Source organism: Belonocnema kinseyi, chromosome 2 (genome assembly GCF_010883055.1).
Source record: "Belonocnema kinseyi isolate 2016_QV_RU_SX_M_011 chromosome 2, B_treatae_v1, whole genome shotgun sequence".
NCBI classification, from domain to species: domain Eukaryota; kingdom Metazoa; phylum Arthropoda; class Insecta; order Hymenoptera; family Cynipidae; genus Belonocnema; species Belonocnema kinseyi.
In genome coordinates, this window is record NC_046658.1 from 111,097,035 (window position 1) to 111,109,838 (window position 12,804).

Consider the following 12,804-nt stretch of genomic DNA (forward strand, 5'->3'; position numbering starts at 1 on the left):
GAGCTCCAAGGAGATTATGTTGAAAAATAAAAAAAAATTTACCCAAAAAAAATTGTTTTTATACTTCATTCTAAGGACTTATTGAACTACCCTCGTACCAATCCAAATAAAGTTTGTGACTAACGAATTCGAATGGAAATTTGACAAGGTTTATAATAAATGTCACATTTTTCTCAAAAATACATGTCCTTTCAGTAGTTTCGTGATATTGGAAATTTTAATTACGAATGTCTTAAAATATGCATCCTCAGATCTTGATCAAGTGTATGCTGGAAGAATGTTTAGAATTTCTAGTTTATAATTCAGATTTGAAATAATCGACATCTTAGGAAATTTTGAAGACATTAATTAAAATAATTCACTGGACCGGGAAACTAGGAAATTACCAGGAACTTTTACGTGAACTGAGATTTTTGTTTAAGTTTCAACTGAAAAACATTAACTTGATAAAATAATTGTTAATTTTAATTTCAACAGCAGCACATAATTAAACGTTCTTGATGGTGAAAAATATATTTGAAAGTATTTATCGAGTAAGAAAAGCCATTATATTCAATTTTAGTTGCAGACTGCACACTCTTTCCCTTATTCCCCCTTTTACTAATTTTTTGAAAGAACTCCTTTTTCTTCTTTTCAAGAAACTTTTCCGTTTTTATTCGTTTTACGCTTAGGTATGGACTAAATTAATAGAAACCAATAAGAAAATCCAATTATTTTTGGTTGAAAATTAATTCTTTTTGGTTAAAAATTTAAACATTTGGTTGACAATTTAATTAGTTTGTTAAAACTTCAACTACTTTGTAAAAGATTAATTGTTTTTGGTCGAAAATTAAACTATTTAGTAACAAAATTCATTTTTTCTGTATACCCAAAAAAAATTAGCATTGAATCAAGAAAATATTGGCACGGATACAGATGCGACAATATTTTTATGACCCAAGAAAATTTTCTTAAACATCTACTTAAATGGACAAAATCAATTTCCTTTAATCTAGTCAATTTTTGTTAAGAATTCAATTGCTTGGTTAAGTATGTAATTATTTAGTTGAAAATTTGTATTTTTTTATCGAAAGTTCAATTATTTGATTGTAAATGCAACTGTTTGTTGGAAATATAACTTTTGTTGTTGAAAAACCAACCATTTGGTCGAAATTTAAAGTTTTCTGTTAAATATTCATCTTTTCGAATAGAAATTCATCCTTTTGGATTGGTTATTCATCTTTTATAGTAGAGAAGTCATCTATTTGGTTGAAACTGATATATATATATTTTTAATTCAACTGTCTTCTAAAAAATAGTGAAAGTTGAACTGTTTGGTTGAAAATCTTTTTTCTTGGTTGAACATGATATTTTTTGTTGAAAATGTGCCTTTTCAAGATGATAATTCAGCTACTTTGTTGAAAAAACAAGCGAATTTGGTTGTATTTTTTAGAAAAAATTAATCTTTTTGGCTGAAAATTCATCTTTTCAGTTAAATTGAACTGTTTTTGATTTAAGACTGAGATATTTTTGGTTGAAATATCAACTGATACATTTTTTGTTGAGAATTTGTCTTTTTTAATCAAAAATGTTACTACCTGGTTGAGAGTTGTACTACTTTGTTAAAAATTCGTTTTTTCGTTTGAAGATTCATGATTTTAGTTGAAAATTCATCTCATTGGTTAAGAATTTAACTATTTTATCGAACATTGTTTTTATGGTTTAAAATAATTTTCTTAATTGATAAGTCATATATTTTATTTTTGGTTGAAAATTAATCTGTTTTAGTTGCAAATTCAACTATTTTGTTAAAAATTAATTTTCTAATTTGAAATATTCAAATTCCAAATATGAAATATAATAATATTCCAATATCTTTATAATTAGGTCAATACAATAATTAAGTTTTTTCATGTGGCTTATTTATAATTTTAGTAATCATGATTTATTATTAATATTGTTTATTCTTTTGACAATATGATTGGGATGATTATAAAAATATGCTTTCATTATCAATTAGTTTAATCTGTTTGGTGGGAAATTTTACTATTTGATCGAAAATCCTTTTTTTTTGTTGTTGAAAATGAATCTTTCTCAAATGAAATGTTAACTTTTCCGTTAAAATTAAGGTTTTCATTAAAAATTCGTCTTTTCGATATAAAAATTAATCGTTTCTTGGTACAAAATTCACTTTTTTGAAATTCAATTACTTAGTTAAAAGTTAAACTGTTTTGTTAAAAATTCATTCTTTTGGTTAATGATAACACATTTTAGTTAAGAATTCATCTATTTAGTTGTAAATTTTACTATTTTGTTAAAAATTCGTTGTCTTGCTTGGTTGAAAATTAATGTTAGTTTAACATTTCAATTTTTGGTTGAAAGTCGAACTGCTTCGTTGAAAATTCACTCTTTTGCTTAATTGAAAATGGATACTTTTTAGTTGGAAATTTTACTTTTTGGTTGAGAATTGAGGTATTTTTTTCAATTCGTCTTTTTTCGTATAAAATTATTTTCTTCTTGGCGAAAAATTCATTTTCTTATTTAAATGCAATTACTGGGTTCAAAGTTGTACTGCTTTGTTGAAAATGTATTCTTTCTTTGAAAATTCTTCTAACTTGCTGAAAATTTGTTCTGTTTGGTTGAAGATTAATCTTCTTTATTGAAAATGTATCATTTTTGGTTAAAAATGGAACTTTTCTAGATGAAAATGAAATAGATTGAATATTTTAAAAGGACTGATTGCATGAGTTTTAAATCAGTCACTTTTGACTGATTCAAATTCAGAATGTACCAACCATCATACCATCCATATACTAACTACCATACTATCCATCCACTTTACCTTGGTTGTAATTCGTGTATCTCTGGGACTTCGCTGAAAAAAATGGTTAACTTGGCCAACTATTTAGTTTGCAAGACATGGCACTGCTATTTTGTTAGTTGGGATAACTATTTACTTAGTTGCTGGTACTAACTGAATAGTCAGTGTAGGTAATGGAATTGTTGTACAAACTAATAAAATAAAAGTATCAACTAATAAAATAACAGCACCTTATCTTACTAACTAAATAGTTGGCTCAACTAACAATTTTTTTTCAATTTTTGGGTACGAAATCACATTGTACCCAAAGTGGTCAGTACCCAAAGTAGTTGTTTTCTCCGTGTTAGTTATAAACTTTATTGGTTTTGGTTTTGACGCAATAAAATGTCTTTGAAAAATGATCTAGAGGCCAAAGTGTACCAACTACCACCTTCATATCTCGGTAACCATTCAACATGGTGGCTTATGGTTTTGCACCTACAAATGGGTTCCTATAGTACTACAATTTACAGCAGTTGGAAACCAATTTAAAAAAAAAACTGATTTCGGGCAGGGTGCATATATGAAATGGAATGACCCATACGCAGAATTCATGCATGCAATGATGAAGTAAGTATGCTCACAAGTCGATTTCCAAGCTTTAGAAACGATGCCGTGCGAATCACCCATTTATCTTAATACATCCTCGCCTCTCGTCGATCAAGTCAGGAAGCCCGAGGATTTATTTTATTTTCAATTTTACTCGACGACACACTCCTTCGTGACATAATTGTAAAAGTGTTACTCAATTATTGCTCTCCCGGTCTGCGCCGAGACGATAATAATGCTTATTCCTCCCTGGAAGGGATCGTAATTCACTCTAGAAAATCGAGAAGGATATATAGCTTGAGGAAATTATAGAGTGTTGTCTCGCTTTTTAAAATTTATATATATATTTTTTCTGTTTCCAGTGAAGAATTTCTAGTTTCACATTCTTGGAATTTGGTCGGCACTTCTGACTTCAATTTTCATTAATCGGTAATAAATTATGGTTAGAGATAGAGAAAAAATAGAGAAATAAGGAAAATATAGATAGGATTTTTACGTTCTCATTAAAAAGGAGAAGGTATTAGTTTTATGTGAAAACTGACTATCGCGGATTTCTTTAATTCTCCACGTTTCAAGACTATTTTTGATAAAAACCCGAAAAGTGAGCATTTTCAAAATGTTTGAAACCACTTTTTTAACATTTGAAAAATTCATGTATGGCTGCTTATAGTACACGAAAATAAGAACAATTTATCCGCATGATTTGTTTCGTATTAAAACAAATGACCAGAGTTATAGCATTTTCAAAATATAAAAAAAACACGAAAATGAACATATTACATGAAACAACTCACTGTATGAAAAAAATTCAAGAGAAGAAAAACGTTACTTTTTGAAGGCCTTACAATATTATCATAATAACTTGTTAAATTTTCCTAAAACATCGAAAATTTTAATTTTCATCGCAGAAAAAATAATGAATTATTACATTCTCATCATAATGAGGAGGTATTAGTTTTATGTGGAATCTGACTATCGCTAAATAATCTAAATAAATGTCACATACATTTGATATCAAATTGTTAAAAATTATGTAGAAAAGTTAACATTTCGAACAAAATCGAGTATGAAGCACGAGAAACATAATCAGAATGTGTTTGTTAAAGCCGAAAGAGCTTTAACAAAAGAGAATTCACAATCACCAAATTACAACTGTCGATGTTTTTACCTTTAATTTTAAAAGGTCTGTGCACAAATGTGGAAAAAATACAAAGAACGAACGCTTAGCGTGAAGTAAATACATAATCGAGCGCGAAATGCGAGAACCTACTTCGGAATCTTTCTCCCATTTCCCTCTGTTCCCCCTTTTTTGAAGAATTCCTATTTTTCAACAATTTTTCTTTAAAAGTTATTATTTTCGTTGAAATTTTAACTCTTGATTAAAAAATTCTGCTGTTTTGTTAAAAATTCAACTGTATAGTGAAAAAGTCATCTTTCTTGGTAGAAAATTTAATTGGGAACTGCATTGATAGACCTCAATGAGAAAATCCAACTCTTTTTTTTAACTTTGTACTTTTCAATTAAATAGTCTAATATATTATTATAATTTTGGTTAAGAATTGATGTCTTTTGTCAAAATATTCTTCTATTTGACTGAAAATTAATTTGCTTTTCGAACATTCAACAATTTTTTTAGAAAATTATCCTTTTTGATTGACAATTTTGTTTTGTTGAACATTCTTCTTTTTAGATAGAAAATTCGTCCTTTTGATAGAAAAATCAGATTTTTGGGTTAAAAATTAATTATTGCTAATTGAATGGTATCCTATTATATTTTTGGTTCAGAATTAATCTCTTTTGTTTGAAAATGAATTTCTTATTGTCTTAAAAATTCAACTATTTTGTTCAAAAGTCATGCCTTGTGGTTAAAAATTCTACAGTTTCAATGAAAATTCAACCAATTAATGAAAACGCAGTTTTTTTTTCTTGTCGAAAATGTAACTCCGAACTGAATTAATAGAACCTAAAAAGAGAATACAACTTTTTAACATTCAAAATTCTTTTTTTTTCATTGCAAATCTAATATTATTATATTGGGTCAAAATTCATGTCTTTTGGTTAAAAATTCAATTAGTTTGGTAGGAAATTTAACAACTGTAATATTAAAATAGAATATTTGGTTGAAAATTCTAATGTATTTTTGAAAATGAACTTTTTTTATGAAAAATATATATTTTTGGGTTGAAAATTGAATTTTTTTATCGAAAATTTAACTATTTAGTTAAAAGTTTTAATGTTTTGTTAAAAATTAACCTTACGAATAGAAATTTTGACTTTTAGATTGAAAATTGATCGTTTGATAGGCTGAGAATTCATGTTTCTGTTTTGAAAATTTTATTTTTCGTTGAAAATTCATCTTTTCTGGTTTGAAAGTAAAATTCTAATAAATACGACTTTTTAATTTGAAAACCCAACTCTTTTTTTGAAAATTGAATTTTTTTTAAATTAAATTTTTTTGACTGGAAATCATAGGAATTGAAAATCCCTTATATTGAATTCAATATGGTATACCTACATTAATTTTATTTCAAAAAATGTATTCCCCTCTCCAAATAGTGGAAATGTTTTGAGATCATTTTGGGCTGTGAAATCTGTATTATAAAAAAACTTGATTAAAAAAATATATAATTTTAATTCTGTATAATCATTTGCGTGTTATTGCATAAAAAACATTAGATTCCATCGTTCACGAAACCGTTTTTATTGGTTCAAAAATTTTCAGATTCCTTTACCGTACCGTGAAATGGCGCTAAACGGCGCATTTGGGGGAAATAGCGTAACCGGCATATTTTTTTTTAATTATCTCGTTCTGTAAATAAAAAATTTGTAAATTAGTATTTTTTCTTTTGGACAAGTGTTAAGCTTTTTTTAAACTTGGTTGTTCCTTCTAAACAATTCCAGATTAATTTGAAACGAAATTTCGTGAAAAATATACAAGTTGGAAAGTTTCAACATTGATCACGAGAGAACATTCTTACCAAGATCGGATAACCAAATAATGGCCCGAGTGAACTTTCTTCAATTTTTCGAAAACAAAATTTCAAAAACTTACATAATAAAAATGTTTAAAAATTTAACTTACTTTTTTTTTACAGTTACTGTAACAACAGCCGTTGCAAAGGAATGGAAGTGACACTATTGACGATCTAAAATGTGAGTTACAGTTTTTTAAATTCTATGAGCATTAATGAATGTTAGATCATGCTAGTTTAACAGGCACATAATTTTGTAAAATTATGTTTATTTCTTCTGCTTAAAAACAAGCGAAAAACTTATAAAGCTGGATAACGCATTTTTTTAGATTTCTTGTATAGAAATTTTCTATTTTTTAAATTTAGATTTTGTGTGGTTTCTGTGGTTTATTGGAATTTATTTCAATTCCAAGTTTCACACCATCCGTATTTTTTTCTAAGCAACCACATCTCCGTAATTGACTCCTTTTGCAAGGTGTGCACTGTAATTGTACACACAGTAAATTCCAGGTGATCAATTTGATCCCGAAATGGATTTAAAATTATATGCAACGCTTTTATATAGATTTTTTTTTACTTCATCAGCAAATTCCATATCAGAATGATCTGATTCGCAAGATTATTTGCCTGTCACGAATTCTTATGAGAAAAACTTTCCTGTACATTTTAAAATCATAAAACTCGCCGAAAAATTGAACCTCCTTAATCTAACGAAACACTTTACAACTTGATTTTTACAATGTTCAAATTTACAAAAATCTACAAATTTAAATTAAAAATAAAAATCCTTTTTAGTTTTGTTAACAATTCACTTTACGGTTAAAAATGTAATGAAAATTAATCTTCTTGGTTGAAGTCATCTTTTGATTTAAAATTAATCTTTTTTGTTAAAAAAACCATTGTATGGTTCATAATTAAACTATTTTGTTGAATTTATTTTTTTGAAAATATATTTTTCACTAAAAAATCAAATATTCTATTTTTCGTGGAAAAATGTATTTTGTAGTTAAAAATTCAATTATTCGGTTGAAAAATAATGTATTTTGTTAAAAGTCTGTTTTTTTGGTATAAAATTAATCTTCTTAGTTAAAAATTACACTTTTTGGTTAAAAATTTAGCTATTTGATTGAAAGTTAAACTCTTTTGATAAAAAATTATTTTTTTGATTTAAGATTAATTTCTTTCGTTGAAAATATGAATATTTTGTAAATATTATTTTTTAAATTAAAAATATAACTATACCATTTTTTGTAGAACATTTATTTTTACTAGTTGAAAATTCGTCCTATATGGTTGAATCTAATCGTTGTCAGTTGAAAATACTAACCTTTCTTGTTTTTTTTTTGAAGTTCTTTTTTTTTATTGAAAATTTATTTTTTTACTGAAAATTTATCTATTCCATTTTTCGTTGAAAATTGGAGTAGTTGGTTCAAAATTCGTCTTTTTTAGTAGAAAATTAATCTTTTTGGTTAAAAATGAATATTTTTGATTAATTTTTGGAAGATTAGTTGAAAATATAACTATTTTGTTGAAAATGAGTATTCTCTTTGAGTTAAAAATTGTTTTTTTTTTTACGAAAAATTCGTCTTTTTGGTTGAATTCGTGTTTTTTTTCAAATTTCAAATATAAAAATTTTTTGTTTTTGTTGAAAATTCATGTTATGGATGAAAATTTAAATATTTTTTGAAATTTGTTGTTGTTAAACATTAATATTTCGAACTGAAAATTGAACTGCTCCATTTATATTAAATTAATTTTCTTTATTTGAAAATTCATCTCCTTTGGTTGAAAAGTAAGCTTCTTTGGAAAAAAATTCGTCCTTTGGTAGAAAGTTAGACTATTTGTTTGAAAGTTGAATTTTTTGTATTAAAATTCGTCCTTTTTGGCTGAATTCAATCATTTTTTATTTAAAATAAATACATTTTTTGTTTTTGTTAGAATTCTTATTATGTTTGATAGTTTTTCTCTTTTGTTGATTTAAGTTGTTAAAGATTAATTTTTGTAAGTAAAAATTTTCAATCCTATTTTTCTTTAAAAAGTTGTATTTTTATTTGAAAATTCAACTATTTTGTTGACAGTTAACCTCCTTTGTCAAAAATCCCTTTTGTCGTTGTTGAATCATCAGTTTATATTAAAATTCATCTCTTTTGCGGAAGATTGAACTATTTTCTTGAAAACTCGTTTTTTTGTATTTGAAAATTATATTTTTTTAACTGAAGACTTAAATATTCAATTTTTTGTTGATAATGGATCTTTTTCGGTTAAAAATTCAAATATTTTCTTGAAAATCGAACGTTTTTAGTTGAAAGTTCATTTGTTCGGTTAAAAATAATTTAATTTTTCTAAAATACTTTCTGATGGTCCAAGCAAGTTGTAAACCTTTCAGAAAAGAGACTCGTAATTATGTAAATCTAATATACATATAGAAAGAAAAATAAGTTAATATCCAGAGTCACGGATGTTTATATGACAATATAGAAAAATTGAACATTTTCTCCCACCCTGAAATTCAAGATTTTCTAAAACATTCCTTGTTTTGGAAATATCATGTCGCCAATGACTAACCTACCTACCGGTTTAATTTGCTTAGATTATTAAAAGTTTTTAATCATAATTACTTCTTTCTTGGATGCAAATTGGATCTAAAAGTCAAATCGAATCTTCAAAATTCTACTTTTCGACTATGTGAATAAATCGAATCTTCGAAATACGAATTTTCGACTATCTCAATAAATCGAATTTCGAAGATTTGACTTGACCTATGGCTCTGTTTTCCGCCCAAAAAGATAGTCATTTTTATTTAAAAACGGTAACAATCTAAGGAAGTCAATGTTTTTCGCGTGTCCACATTTTAATGAAAAATTCGAAAAAATTACTGGACACCTCTAATTTAAGTGGATCATTTGGATCTGAAGTTAATAACCAGAATGATATAAAACGGTTTCCTTTTCCGGGGTTTACTGTGTAGGCAGAACCTAGATTAATGAACAGTTGTTATTAGCATACATTATCTTGAAAATCTGTAAAAAATCATGCCAAGATAGATAATGCCACTAACGAAGCATTAAATGTGTTCGAGTTTAGCGAATCCTTTTTACTCTTTAATCCAGGTGTAAGCGTAAAGTTTGATTTAAATTGATTCTGCGAATCTGCTACCTGGAAGATGCATTTAAGATTGGAATTGCGGAAGAGGGTTATCCTGATTCTGATTGCTCACGTTTTTATTAGGATAGGAATAGTTCATTAGAGATAATATAAAAGATAAAAATTGATCTTCGGTTAAGCTACGTGCAATCAAGAATAATAAGAATCTACATATTAAATATCTATTATTATAGTTCAGGCTTAATAACTTATTGCGTTCTGATAAAATAAGTAGTAATAAAAAGCGCCATGAATAGTTAAATTATGAGGTAGTAAATGTAAATGTTTTATTTTCCTTTGTTTAATAAATCAATTGATAAACGACTTTACAGGATTCTTAAACTCATATTTATATGAGAACAAATATGTAGGGTAGGATCGTAATCATGAAAATATCATGACCCTTTAAGTGTTTATTGCCTCATGCAGAAAATTAGCATTCTGATCAGCAATCAGATTCATTAAACACATATCATCATATATGTAAATAACTTCTGCGAAAATTTCACCGTTGGTGAAATTTTTCCTTGAGTCATCAGTTACCAGGTACTCATGCTCTCTAAATTTGAATTAGTAAAATGTAACTGATTCAATTAGTAATAATTATTGCCAGAAATATTTTATTTCTTTATCTTTATTTTGTATGGCAAGTGCAACCTTATAATTAATGAATGTTGATTAGGGTGATCAGTTTATAGAACAAAAAAATTATTTTTGAATCTGAATAGACACACTATCCTAAGTTAAAAATTTTAAGACAACAAATTAAAAACAAACCTAGAAATCCAATATGATTTAGAGGTCCCTTATTTGAGTTTTTACTTTTTTATTTATTTGTTTTTAGTTTTATTTTTTTGATTTCTTGAAAATGTAAATGTATATAATAAAAGTGCGTTTAAAAATTACTTAATTATTAAAAATAATAGTAAATATAAGGGATATTTTATACATGCATAACAATTTCAAGAAATTTAGAAAATAAAAACAACAAATAATCAATAAAAAAAGACAATACTCTAATAAGGGACCTCTACGTTAAATCTGATTTTGAACTGCCTTTTTTAGAAAAATATTTTTACTAAAAATGTACAACTGAGGCTAGTGTGCGTGTCCAGATACGAATTTTTTTTAATATCCCAAAAGTAATAAATATGAAATACAAGGTTTATTTGAAGTACAATTTTTAATCGATAAATTATCAAAGATCCTATTTATTTATCACCGGCTTCACAGACTTACCCTATTCAACTGAATTTATAAAACCCAATAAGAAAGTCCAACTATTTTTGGGTAAAAGTTTATTCTTTTTGCTTAAAAAGTTTACTATTATATTTTTGGTTGATAATGCATCTATTTTTGGCTGACAATTTTTTTATTTGATTGAAAATTTGATTATTTTTGTAGAAAATCCAACTATTTTGTGTAAAATTCGCCTTTGTCAATTAAATCAAACTGTTTCTGATCAAAATAAAAAATATTTGTTGTTTGAAATATACAATATTAAATTCGTTTTTTATCTTTTTGGAAATCCAGCCATTTTGTTCAAATGTCATTTTTTTAAATTTAACTGTTTTGTTGATAATGAATATATTTTTCGTTGGCAATTTTTTTATATGAAAATGTAATTATTTTTTCATAAAATTCAACTATTTTGTAGAAAATTCTTAGTTTTTAGTTCAATTGAACTGTTCTGATTAAAAATCGAAAACAATTTTTGCTTGAAAAATCTACTATTATATTAGTTGTTGATCTTTTTTAAAATTTAATAATTTTGTTAAAATTTCATTTTTATGGTTGAAAATTCGTCTTTTGCGGTTGAAAACTTAACAATTTGGGTAGAAATTTTCCCTTTGGTTGAACATTTAACTTTCTTGATTTAAAATTAAATTTTTCAACTGAAAATTTGACTATTTAGTTGAAAGTTTAACTATGTCTCTAAAAAATAATTTTTCGGAATAGAAATTCGAGAGTTTTATCCAGAATAGTTTGGTTGAAAATTAAACTATATTCTTGACAAATCGATTTTTCGGTTAAAAATGTTTTTTTTTCTTTTAACTGAAAATTTAACTATTTTATTTTTGGTGAAAATTTGTTTAGCTTGATGGAAAATGAATATATTTTGTTTAAATTTCCTTATTTTATAAATTTTTTATTCTTCCATGAAAATTCATCTTGTTTGAGAACTGAACTATTTTGTTGAAAATTCACGTATTTTGTTAAAAATTCGTTTTCTTAGTCGAAATATAATCCTTTTGCTTAAACATTAATTTTTTTGGTTTAAAATTAGCATCCTGTGGTGAAAAGTTCAACTATTTTATACTATATATATATATACTTATCTGTTTCGCTCTTTATTGCAAATTTATAATTTTTAGTTTAAAATTCAACTATTTATTTGAAAGTTGAAGAACTTTGTTCAAGATTTATTTTTCTGATGGAAGATTTTTTATTTAAGTTCAAAATGGCTTGGTAGAAAATGAAACTATATTCTTGACAGTTCTTTTTTTTTGTTTATTTAAAATTAATTTTTCAACGGAAAATTTAACTAATTCATTTATGTTAAAAATTTATCTTTTCGACTTGAAAGTTCATTGTATCTTTTTGGCTTAAAACGAAACTATTTTGTTAAAAATTAACTTTTTGTCAGAAAATTCATATTTTTCAAACTCTGAAAAATCTATGTGATGTATTGCCCTAAAAAAAGTATGCTACACCTGCGAAGTAAAAGAATTTTATAACAATACTTTTTCATTTAAAATCAGGGTTTTATTTTAAAACCCAGTTTACAAGACTCCTAAATATAATTTTTATTAAATATGTCGACCAGGGTAATTAATTTATTTTTTATATCAAATATTGAATATTGTCAATTAATGGTCTATTATTTGTTGGAAACACGAGAAAAAATCTACCTTAGCCCGGATTTGAACTTGGAGCGCAGCTATAGAAGAGTGGATCGTTTATCAATTATGCGACCGAGGCTGCAGTATATATTATTTCTGGTTTCTCCTATTAATGGTGTCGCGTGCCTGTATCTCTGTACCTTGTAAAATTATTCCAATGAATACATCAGTCTAAAGAATTTGCACAAAATCAGAATATAAATTTAATGTGCAAAATTCCTGAAAATAAAACCAAGAATCCAAAGACCATATTTGGATTCCCGGTTTTATTTTCAGTAATTCTGCACATTAAATTAGTAAATGGCAACGTGCCCAGAGGTAGACCGCGGAAAGAATGGTTAGAATGTGTGAATGAGACCCTACTTAGAAGAGACATAAGAAGTCACAGAAACACGAG

The 12,804-nt window shown here is 26.2% G+C and overlaps 1 protein-coding gene across 2 annotated transcripts in view; it reads left to right on the forward strand.

Annotated features, from left to right (window-relative positions):
• Nucleotides 1–12,804, forward strand: part of LOC117167140 (disheveled-associated activator of morphogenesis 1) — a 255,300-nt gene that overhangs the window by 65,363 nt on the left and 177,133 nt on the right. For both annotated transcript variants that reach the window (XM_033351840.1, XM_033351838.1), the window contains exon 2: nucleotides 6,484–6,541. The gene's annotated coding sequence lies outside the window, so the exon portion shown is untranslated. The remainder of the gene's footprint in view (nucleotides 1–6,483; nucleotides 6,542–12,804) is intronic.